Source organism: Homalodisca vitripennis, chromosome 5, assembly GCF_021130785.1.
Source record: "Homalodisca vitripennis isolate AUS2020 chromosome 5, UT_GWSS_2.1, whole genome shotgun sequence".
Classification (NCBI taxonomy): Eukaryota; Metazoa; Arthropoda; class Insecta; order Hemiptera; family Cicadellidae; genus Homalodisca; species Homalodisca vitripennis.
Genome location: NC_060211.1, coordinates 24466110 through 24478067, shown reverse-complemented (window position 1 = coordinate 24478067; position 11958 = coordinate 24466110).

Sequence of the window (11958 nt, the reverse complement as noted above, 5' to 3'; positions counted from 1 at the left end):
CATAGGTTTACCTTAACATTGTAAATAAACCTAATAGTAACAATTGGCTGAGCTTTATTGAAGCCTGTCACTAGGGATTGGGAAAATATCATTTCTATCTGTCTGTTTGCCCCCACGGTATGTCGGAAACGAACTAACCTATAGACTTTCCCCCAGGAAGGTTCACTTCTGGCTGGTTTATACCTTCCAGTTGAACCCTTATTGGGCACAAAAAAACTGATGTGTCACCTATGTCTGGGCAACCTCATGAATATCCAGGAGCGGCACATCACTAAAGAGATTCTGGGGTGCAAGGGTAGTTCGATAGGTCAAGTCTACTGCAGGAGATGACTGTTAGAGTTGGTGGGGTTTGTCCCTAGGAGTCAAAGGTTCTTGCCAGCCTAGACATAAGGGTGTGCCACCCCCTGCCTGCTTTGACTGGAGAGGCTGATTCAGAGCTGGCTTCCTCTTCTTCCAAGGTGACATGACTTGAGATTAGTGCCCTAAAATTCTTCCTTGTGGATCTCGATAGGAGAAGGTCACTAACCCCAACCTTACCTATCCAGAATATCCTGTCACTCCAGAAGCAGCGTCCTTATAGGACTAGGTGCAATTTGCTAAGCTTCTTGTCCTAAGAGAACAAAATCCTATAGACTTGACATTGTACAAGAAACTTCATTTCTATATAAGGAACTCTGAGTTCGATTGTGGTGCATGTCGCTCTATGTGATGTGACTGAGCGTTAGCGAATATTTTTACATTGACCTTATGGGTAACAATAATGGTAACGAGGAAATAGCAGAATAAACAAACTTATAAACGTACTCAGTATACTTATTACAGATTTTAAATGTGAAATGTTAACACGTAGCCTAATCACCCTTACGCATCCAAACCCATTAACTTGGGTAACTTTGGTGTAAACTTTTATTATCTTAACATTGATATAAAACCAAAATTTAATGAAAAAAAACGTTAATGTAGTATGTGGTAATCTATCTCAAGAAAGACTACATTTATAGACTTCAAATTTTTCATAATACTTTATTTCTACAAATACAAGATGTTACAAGTCCAACTCAGTAGGCTGGAACGACTTCGACAAAATATGATTGTCTATAGCTCTCTCTATCAATAATGATATGTTAAAATTTTGCATTGAACCTGATCGAAGTCTGTTCCACAATATATGGTATGCGAACTCTTACCTTGCCGGAGTAAAAATGTAATGCAGTTACATAAACATACATCATAATTATTAATACATCAATGACGGCATATTATTTAGGTTTTTAGTTACTTACTACAACTTACTGTAATGTTTTATATTAATGAAACTCTCAATATTGATGTTTTGCAATCATATATCAATTACCTCGATATATGTGGAAACTAAAACACTCTTATAGATAAACTGTAAATAACTATTACATTTTCATCATGTTCACAACAAACAAGTTCCTATAAATCTCGGAATAAATACCTCATAAAGCTTGCAGATAGTTTGCCGTACAAGGTTCTGAGAATTACACGATAACATTGAAGCATTACACGTGAGTATGATTACAAACGTAACTTTCAACTTATTACACGATATCAAGTCTACACGTATAGAAACTACGAATAAACTTATAACTACTTTAACCTTTAATGTTTCAAGACGGTGAAGTTTTACAAAACATTATATTAACTCGTCAAGTAGTAAAGATACGTCATACCATCATTGTATCAACTAAAATGCTGAAATGATAAACTGGTACACCGGAGTATTGCGAAGAGAGGACGTAACGAAAGTAGAAGGGTCGAAGGGCACTTGTGGCCTTTTGACCTCAAAATCCTGCAGCCTCAAAATAGGGCTCTTCCTTAAAACAGGAGAAACCTGAGTACCAAGTTTCAAGCCTCAAGGACGTTTTTATCAAGAATTATTCCACAGAGGACAGATGGACAGTGACAAGATTTTAAGAATGACCTGTCGGGTCCTTAATAATGTAATTTGATACTCCAGATGACAGACATTCATGAAATCTGATTTTCAACCAACTGTGCCTTTTGGAAATCAAATAAAATGAATATTTTCACAAGCAGTATTTTTGTTTTCATAAAGGCAGAGTCAGTTGAAAATAAGATTTCATCAGATCTATTCAACGTCCGTCTGAGGAGATCCAGGAAGACGGAAACAGCAGAGTACCTCGGGAATACTACCTAGTACTTGACATCATTTCAGTGTCCTGGTTATTGAAGTTTCGATCTTTTAGTTTACTTAAGGGCGTGAATATATTGAGTTACAACTGCTTCAGCACCTTCTTCTAGTGCTTCTGAAGACTGACACAAAATTGACTCCTGGAATCTGGATTTCCACGTCCGTCTGAAGATATCCAGGAAGACGGAAACAGCAGAGTACCTCGGCAATGCTATTTAGTACTTGACATAATTTCAGTGTCCTTCCATGCTTCAGTAAACCAATGGATACTCAATCTAGCCAGTCGCCGATGAAGACGTTCAGAACGTACTCTCAGCAAAACAGTGAGTTTTTATTTGTCTTCGTATCGCATTGTTTAGAGACATTAGAGACACCTAGGCTACAAAAGAGCTCTATAATACGTACATGAATCCAGATTTCAGGAGTCCAGTCAGATTTCAGAAGTTGAACTATGCGGAAGGAGTTAAACTCAACATTCAAAAATGAATCAACCCTTCTCACCATAGCGGTGTTTTGCTTAAGGGTATTCCAAACCGACACAACAATTTAATTAATTTAATTTTTTGTTGTTGATTATTTTAATTTAATTTATTTAATTTTGTTTTTTGTTTTTTATTAATGATTTTATTTTCTTTATTTGTGCTTAGAGGTTAAGTGGAAGAGAGACATTTTTAGTCCTACCTTCACTTCTACAAATAAAGGCATTTTTCATTTCATTTGTTCATTTCAATTTCATGTTTGATTAAAAAAAATTAGTCTTGTCGTGAAACACATTTTGGAACGACCTTGGAATTGGAACACCTTAAAGTTACTATACATTTACTACTCTACCATATATACTTATTTTAATACCAGAAAATAACAGTTGTGTAACTGGAGCTATTTTTAAATAAGCTATACGTACGTAAGCAGAATCTATAGCTTTTTGAAATTTTGAAAATTATTGAAAATAAAAATATATTAGAACAAAATCCTACAACAACGTCCAGTATTCAATCATTGAGAATCAATATAAACTTTGATATTTTTGTGAAATCAAGTCTATGAGAACAGTATATTTTGTAAATCATATACCTCCCAACCTTTCTATCTTATTGGACTAGATACAGTGAAGAAAGGAAGCTTGAAAGTTCCCAACGACGCGTGCGCACAAAAGTTATAAAATGTTAGATAAGTCCGTTCCAGCCTTGCTTAGTCGAAGACCGTTGTGCAGGCCTAACTATGCTGATTAAACCTCACGCTTGTCATTCAATCAGAATAATTCAGTTGCGGACTCTACATTAGTGTGCTAATTCCTGAAAGTTTCTCCGGCAACTGAATTAATTACCGCCAGTCTGGCTGTAATGAAGATCACTAGTTTAACTCGTAACTCTGACTAAAATACCGGAACCTTCCCAAACTCGGCGTCGATGAAATCTGATCTAATTAGAAATATATTACAGTCTGCGGTCCAATCCGACAAATGTATTCATGTAATCTGACGGCTGCGGGGCGGCGTGACGTGGTGTAACAGATCCTGCAGGAGAGGCGGCACTCGGCAGATGTTATAATGAGCCTCTGAACAACCTCATTAAAACTGAGCTTCTTGGTTGCGTTGTGGTTGACGACCCCCGAGCTCATTACCCTTCTGGGTTTGTTTGACAACATTGCGCGTTTTATACGCTTTGACAATGTATCGCTGTAAAAAATTGGAAAATTATGTGAAAAACAAATTTATGTTTATTTTTAGAAACACTTTGTTCGCCTTACCAAGACTTTTTATATCATATACAAAATTATGCATTTTACAATTTACAAATTTTTATTTATGTGAATTTTGGATTTTCAAAATTTGGGTTGAGTGTCAACCTTAAAATACTCTTAAAAGTAGTCATGTGGCATATCAGAATGAAGCTGAGTTTCTCGTGAGCAAGAAGTCGGAATCAGAAGAAACAAAACTCAAACGGATAAAAAATACAGGGTGTATACCTTTAAAATTAACATTTAAATTGTAACATTAGACAGAAATGGGCGCCATTTTAAAACGGATTGAGATAAGTGAATTCTGTTTTCGCTAATAACTTTCTTTTAACAAGACCTTTAAAATGATGTATGATTTGCTCTATGCTTAGATTCATAGATTTTTAGGTTCGAACACTCGTATCTTAATTTTGGAACAAACTGTAAATAGATTTTGATGAACATATTCACTTGACTCCCCAAGAAGACGTTCAGAAAGTACTCTCAGCAAAACAATGAGTTTTTATTTGTCTTTGTATCGCATTGTTTCGCCATTAAAGACACCTAGGCTACAAAATAGCTCTGCAATTCGTACATGGCTCCAGATTTCAGGAGTCAAATCTGAGACAGTGTCAGATACCATACGCTGCAATAAAAGGAAAGTGAACTGGAGATAAACTTAATTCAATTGAATCAACACTTCCTATCATAGTACGTTATGTGTAGAAAACTCGGTTCTCCACCGTGCTTAGAGATCGTGTCTATCACATCGTAGTGCACTCAATTGTGTAGGATGATGAGACAATGAGACTACCACTTCACCTATTTACAGGTGTCTCTGATGTAAATTTTTCGTTTCGAGCTTCTTCGTCGTCGACTTTCTTTGGAGTTTTTCAGTCGAATATGACTCCAGATTCCAGGAGTCAAGTCTGAGACAGTGTGAGACACCAGACGCTGCAATAAAAGGAAGGTGAACTGGAGCTAAACTCAAAATTCGATTGAATCAACCCTTTCTACCATAAATGCGTTACGTGTGAAGTGGAAGGAGCTAAACTCAACGTTCAAAATTAATCAACCCTTCCCACCATAGCTGTGTTTTGCTTAAGGGTATTCCAAACCAACACAAAAATTTCATGTTTAATAATGAAAATTAGTTTTATCGTAAAACAATTTTGAATTGAAATGCCTTGAATTGAAAAGTCCTATATTTTTACCACTCTACCACATTTACTTGTTTTAAAATTAAAAAACCCCAGTTGTGTAGTTGAAATTATTTTTGAACAAGCTACTTGTAAGGCAGAATCTATAAATATTTTTGAAATATTGAAGATTATTTTTTAAATTAAAAATATATTAGAACAAAATCCTTCAACAACGTCGAGTTATTCAATCCCCTATTGATTGATGAATAGAAATTTTGATATTTTTGTGAAATAAAATCTATTAGTATTGTACGCAACATCTCATCATAAGTGTATAGTTCGAAACATCAATCTTCCATCATAGCATGTACATAGCTACTAACCTACGTAGCTCCATGTAATCCGAAAATTGACATTATATTTCGATATAAAAGATGACTGGAACAGAAAACCCCTAATTTTTGGAGCAATTACATAAGAAAACCACGACCCCGACCCGACTGTTACACAACTGTGGGCCAACCGGGCCTCTCTGACCTTATGCCGCGACAATTGATTTCATACTGTGACGGAGTGCCGCTGGACCCACCTTGGCCTAGAGGCACTCAGGGTCGCAATTAGTCAAGCGAAGTGAGGTAGCACTCCGGACTCCGCACTACGTCAGCCAGTCCCACGATTGGCTAAACAAGTTGACCGTTTGTTACATTTGTTTAACTAAACACGAGTCTTAGCGTACTTCCATCAAAATTAAACAATCTTCCCCTTTACAAAAGGAACTTCTATTTCTCAAATTAAACACTTTTTTGAGAACACAAGAAAATCGACCAAATTGTGTCTGGGGTAGAATTATTACTTTAAAATTCGCTTATTAGTAAATACAGAGGCGTGAAGCCCACTTCCGTCACTAAACTCTTAAAAAATATTGGTCCTTTTCCGTTAATCCACCACCACTTCCGATGTTGATATACCGCTTATTCACCACCACTAACAATAATACTAAATACAGTTAGGTAAATGTTCAATAAACTATGAAATGTTCATTCCAGGTTTTTTGTTCCTCTAGGATGCACACAAGCCTTATATATTATAGCTTAGTAATAAAGATAACAAACCTTGCGCCTGGCGGCCAGTCCAGTTAATCAGAGTTTTTTCAAGTAATTTCCACAATAATAGGTGGTAAATTAACGGAGAGGTTGGGATAGAAAAAGGTCAGGTTAGGTTATGTTACCTAATACTGTTAGTGGTGAGGAATAAGCGGTATATCAACAATAGAAGTTGTCATGAATGAACGGAAAAGAGCCAAAATATTTTATATCTGAGTAAATTTTGAAGGCTTCAGCGACAAACACCCTACAGGAAGAACATATTTTTGGGTTGAAAATGGACCGAATTGAGATAATGTGGTCGCTTTTGACTCAATTGTTTTGAACCACGATAAAGGATGCACTTCCCACATAAATGAGATTTATAATTTAATATGGATACCTATCCAAATATGTTTTGTTTAAATTTCTCTAAGGACTAGCCATTTTTAGATTTTAGCGATTAGGTAGATACTCATCAACAAGGCAAAATCAACTATGGAACAAAAAATACTAAGACTAAAGTAAATTACAATGGCCATAAATACTTTTGACAGTTTTTATGATCGCGGCAACAAGGCAAACTCAACATTGGCGTTGGAAATGTAATTCACTCGAACCAGAAATATTCATATACGTACGTTCAAAGCCTACGGTGCTGTGTACGAAGCCGCGGGTAACTGCACGAGGAATTCCAAAGTAATACACCAGACACTAAATGCAATTATTTAATTACATAAAATCGTCGAAGGACATTGCGCCCACGTTTAAATCCATCGCATTATGCTTTCATAATATATGTCATAAATGTTTTCATTGATAAAGCTAGGTTTCTTCAGATTGGTCTAAAATAGTTCCAGTGTTTCTAAAATCGTTGGCACTATTCAATGAAGTACATGCAATGTTAGATCCAATGCAAAGCCGAGGAACTGTTGGCGAAGCGAAGATAATGTTAAAATGATTATGATCAAGACAGTTTCTTCCGAAATCAAAATCAGAATCTTTTATGTATTCAAATTTCCCGGCATTCTTATGTACGTTCATATTCGGCTCTGAAATAATATTGATATTCGCAATTACTAGTTATGTACAATTTGTGTTCATTTTCCTTTTCCAAATATTGAAACTCGGTATTGGCGGGAAAATTATCATAAGCAGAATACTTTTTTACGAAATTAATTACCTGTGGTACTGATAAACATATATTAGTGTATGCTCTTTAATAGTGATAAGAATAACATAGTTTTCTTATACTCAGTTCTCAAAGATTGAGTTAAATTTAAATGCAATTTAAATATAGCAATTTCAATTACCATTTGGCACAAAAATGAAGTTTTATCAAGTGTTTTGCATAACGCAATTCAACAACAAATGGATATAGTTATGAAATAAGAGCGGCGAATCTGTTGCATGACGCGTACACGTAACATATTGTTGAGTAACGGTGGAATTCTTCTGAACCAATCAATGGCCTTGAGTATGGAGTATCTGCGTCAAACCGAGGTCGACCAGGACAATAATAGAATATTGGGTAATCAATCAATCATACAATCATACTCTATACATGTACTAGATTGATAGCTGTATCGATCGGTTAGTTATAAATTTGCGAATACTCTCTGAATGTGATTGACTCTATTTTTAGGACAGGAGTTTTACGTGATTATTATTATTATTTGCATTTTGGTTTCATAATTAGAAAACATGCATACATGCATTTATGTATCACATACAAAAGGCATTGATTGCTCTGGTCAACCTATTCCTGGTGGACAGTTAGTTAACATTCTACGGAGATGACACGATATATTCGTCTGATAACAAAGAATTAAATCAACGCTTGTTTGAGATCATTGTTTCCAATAGTTAGTCGCTTGTCATTTTTTCATTCAAATTAATGAACTGTCGGAATATTACAGTCAATACCTCTAAACTTCATCCAGATAATTTTCGTTTTACTTTCTTTTTTTCGTAAATATTCTTCTTTTTTACTTAATTTCATTTAAATTACGCTAGAATTCTGTTTTAAGTTCAATTTTATGGACAGATTCAATGGCTAAAATATCAAATAACAATATCAATTATAACTTAAAATGTAAACATTATAACATTCTTTTGGATAGGGCACCAAACGGCCATTTATAATATAACAAGATAAAGGATTTGACGTGATTAAGGAACGCTATAGAGCTAGGATGGAGTCAGAGAATGGAAAGAACAAAAGATAGGTCGTGTTGGGAGGTTTTATGTTCCTAAAAAAAGGAGCGTCTTCTTTTAATTAGAAAACGGATCTAAAGACCTTCTAAGGCACTTTGTCTTAGGCCAAAAATCTGTTTATTGGGGGTTTTGAAAATAAGAAATCGTTGAGCTGAGTGATTTAAGAGTCGAAAAGACCTTGACCCTATGTGGATGAGGAAACCGGTGAAAACAAGATGTACGAAGTAGGATATCTAGAGATTGATAGGATTTACAAGAGGAAAAGTCGCTGAAGACAGAGGGATTTGAAGGCGGATAAATTCAAGGTGTGATGAGTAAATACGTTCTGGTCAACTTGGGATGGATGGATGTGACTGGCGCACCTAGAACTTGGACCTCATTAGGCTAAACAATCTTCAGGATCGCATGATCCAAAGGCCAAGAACCATGCGACATTCCCAAAATTCGAGAATAGGGATTCGGAATGGCTGGGAGATGTTTAAATAGAGACTAGCTTACTTAGAGTTCACTTTAAGAGTAGTTTCTTATGAGATACAATTTTGAACTTAACCTATGAACTTAATACTGATAATAAGTAACGCGTAAATTCGCTCTGCAACAGGCTTAACAGTGCTATTTTCGCCATCAGGAGGACTGCAACTAAAGCTACTCCAGAGGCTGTGTTCATACACTCTTTGAAAGCAGATTGAGATATGGAATTGTGTTGTGGAGTGGCTCTTCGATAAACAATTTCGAAAGAGTGATGACTTTTCAGAGAAGGACTCTGAAAATCGTAGAATCTGGACCGAAATCAAGAGAAAGCTGTAGAAGAGTTTTTCCGGAGAAGAAAATACTAACCGCAGTGTCATTATTTGTGCATGAAGTTGGAAGTTCTGTTAATGAAAAAGGGACTGCCAAAAAATGCTAACATACCTGGCCGTAACACATGATTTGCTCATAATTACAATCTTCCTTACCATCGCACAAAGCTTTTCGAGAATCGAAAAAGCCTTGGAGCATAGTTCTTTAATACACTGCCCGAGGAGCTCAAGAAGTTGCCCGATCCTGAAAACCTGGAAGACTTTACTGAAAGCGTGGTTGTCATCACGGCCGTTTTCTAAATTGGGGAGACTTTAATCTGAACGATTATTAATCTATTGTTTGAAAAAATGTTGTAATATTGATGCCATTTCAAATCTTAAGTATTTTTAAATAAAGACTTTCTATCCCCCCTCTCTCTCCTCCCCCCTCTCTGTCTCTCTCTCCCCTGTTCTCCCCTCTTTGTCTCTCCCCCATCACTCCCCCTCTCTCTTCCCCATAATCCCCCTCTCACCATATCTCTCTCGCTTAAGTTTAATTTCAAGGTATTCTATAAACGTAAGAACTTCACTAATAAAATTATATAAAATTTTGCGTAAAGGAAGGAAAGTTAACGTAAATTCAGGTCTACCGCTGAAAATTAATTACATTTAAATTTATTTTAACTTCCTTCAGTTCGGAGCTTTGACCACCTCTAACCACGATTCAGGAATAAATTAAAACTGACTGTAGTAATAAGTATCATAAGAACGACAAAAAGGGAGGTAATAAAACAAGTACAGCTTTACTTGGCTTTCGTTTTCTCTAGAGAATATCGCGCTGGAATCTATTTAATTAAAAGTTTGAGCACGTCCAATCTCTCGCATTGCTGGATAATGTGAATTCGAATTTTGTTAATGACAGAATTGAAATTCCGACGGATATTATAGAAAGGGTGGTGGTGCCTTTCTTTGAAATTATCTTTGAAGAGGTAACTCTCTCTCTCTCTCTCTCTTTCTCCCCGCCCCCCTTAAGTGTCACATAAAGACAGGAATTGAGATTTAACGAGGCAAAAGGACCGGAGGCGGGCGTACATAAATAACCCCCCCCCCCTTACAGGACTAACTTAGTTTATCTTAACGAGTTGTTATCAAATTTATCTATAGCATAAACGTAAACATTCATTCAACAATTACGTCTGACAGATTTTCTCTTATTTAAAATTATTTGTAACCATGCAATATATGGATGGTCATAACTTTTTGCCCATTGAATATACAGTGTGGTAAAGAAAGTCCCGGAACGGGTTATTATCTGGTATAACTGTAAACTTACAGATGCGCAACTTTCAACATCGACGTGGGATAATAAATCTACTTTTCTATGCAAATACCCACTTTTTACCCTCTCAAGGTGTCGGCCGACGAGAAGTTTGTAAAAGATCTTAAATGCAAGCATAGGTCAATATTTACATCACATTATAGATCTTAATGACCAGAAAACAATACCGTAAACCAAACTTCAAAAGGGTTTCCCTAACCGAAATGGCGACGTTTTAAATGTTCTGTTCAGTTACACAAAGGAAATAAATGCTGATGATACCACACCAATAATTGGCAACAATGCTCCTGCTGTTTGATTTATGGAATGTTGTATTCAACATGCAACCGACATAACATCAAAATTCTGGTAATTTAGTGCAAAGTTGTAGACGTGTGGACATTCCAACAATTAATGGTAAATCACTGCTTCTTGGCTCTTCAGTAATGACATTCCTGATAATTCTTAGAGTATGATGTTCAGACAGGAAACTTAATTTCGTTGTTAAACTTTAGACGGTCAAAATTTCTGAAAACAAGTGAATGATCTTTATAGTGTTCTTTGGTTTTAAATTTACACTGTCTCAGTGTACAATCTGTCTCTACAAAATTTTTGCGATTGGTACTTTTGTGGTTTATGATGTCTCTCACTGGGAGTGAAAGAATAACCGTACTTATGATGAACGGTTACGCTCAATTGTTCAATAACATGATTCAATAAAATCTAAAAACTATTTTGACTCAAGGATTGTATTGAGATTTTAATGAGTAGGAGTGTGCAGAGATAACAGATTTGTGATCAAATGTTGCATCAAGTCTTCGTAGGGATGTAAGTAGACAAAACTGTTGCTATTGGAGTAACAACAACCCCATTGGACGAAGGAGAGTCATACCCAAGGACTCCATACAGTTAACGTGTGGGAAATAGTGTGTACTCATGTTATAACTTTTCTTACTGGTGGACATTTAAATGGAGAAAAATATGAATCAATGACGAGAAATACAACATTGTACCGGATTCAATACTTTGTTAGGTCGAAACTTTAACACTGCTTGGTTTCAATAGGGTGTGACAGAACCTCACTATGCCGCATAAGTAATACCACTGCTGAACAGAGTTTCGCAACCTTTAGATAATATGTAGGGGAGCAATAGAGTGGTCACCTGATTAAAACTCTTTGGGTGTTTTCTTATGGGGTAATTTCAAAACAAAGAAGTTATCTAACCAAGCCTGCCAACACACAATATGTAACTCAGCGCATCACTGAAGAGTCCTGGCAAATACCTCCAGAAATTTGTAATTTTTTTGAAACGTTTTCCTATACTTTTAAGAGAAACTAGGGCTGCATTTCGAACACTTATTATAATATTAAGTACTTAATTCTGTAGTATCTTATACATATTAATGTTTTTGTATTATAAATGTTGTATTATACATTTTATATTTTTATATTAATACTACTTTGTCTACCTCAGCTTTCAGTAGTTTCTTATTGGTTTCAAAAAACAGAAATTGAAAGGGT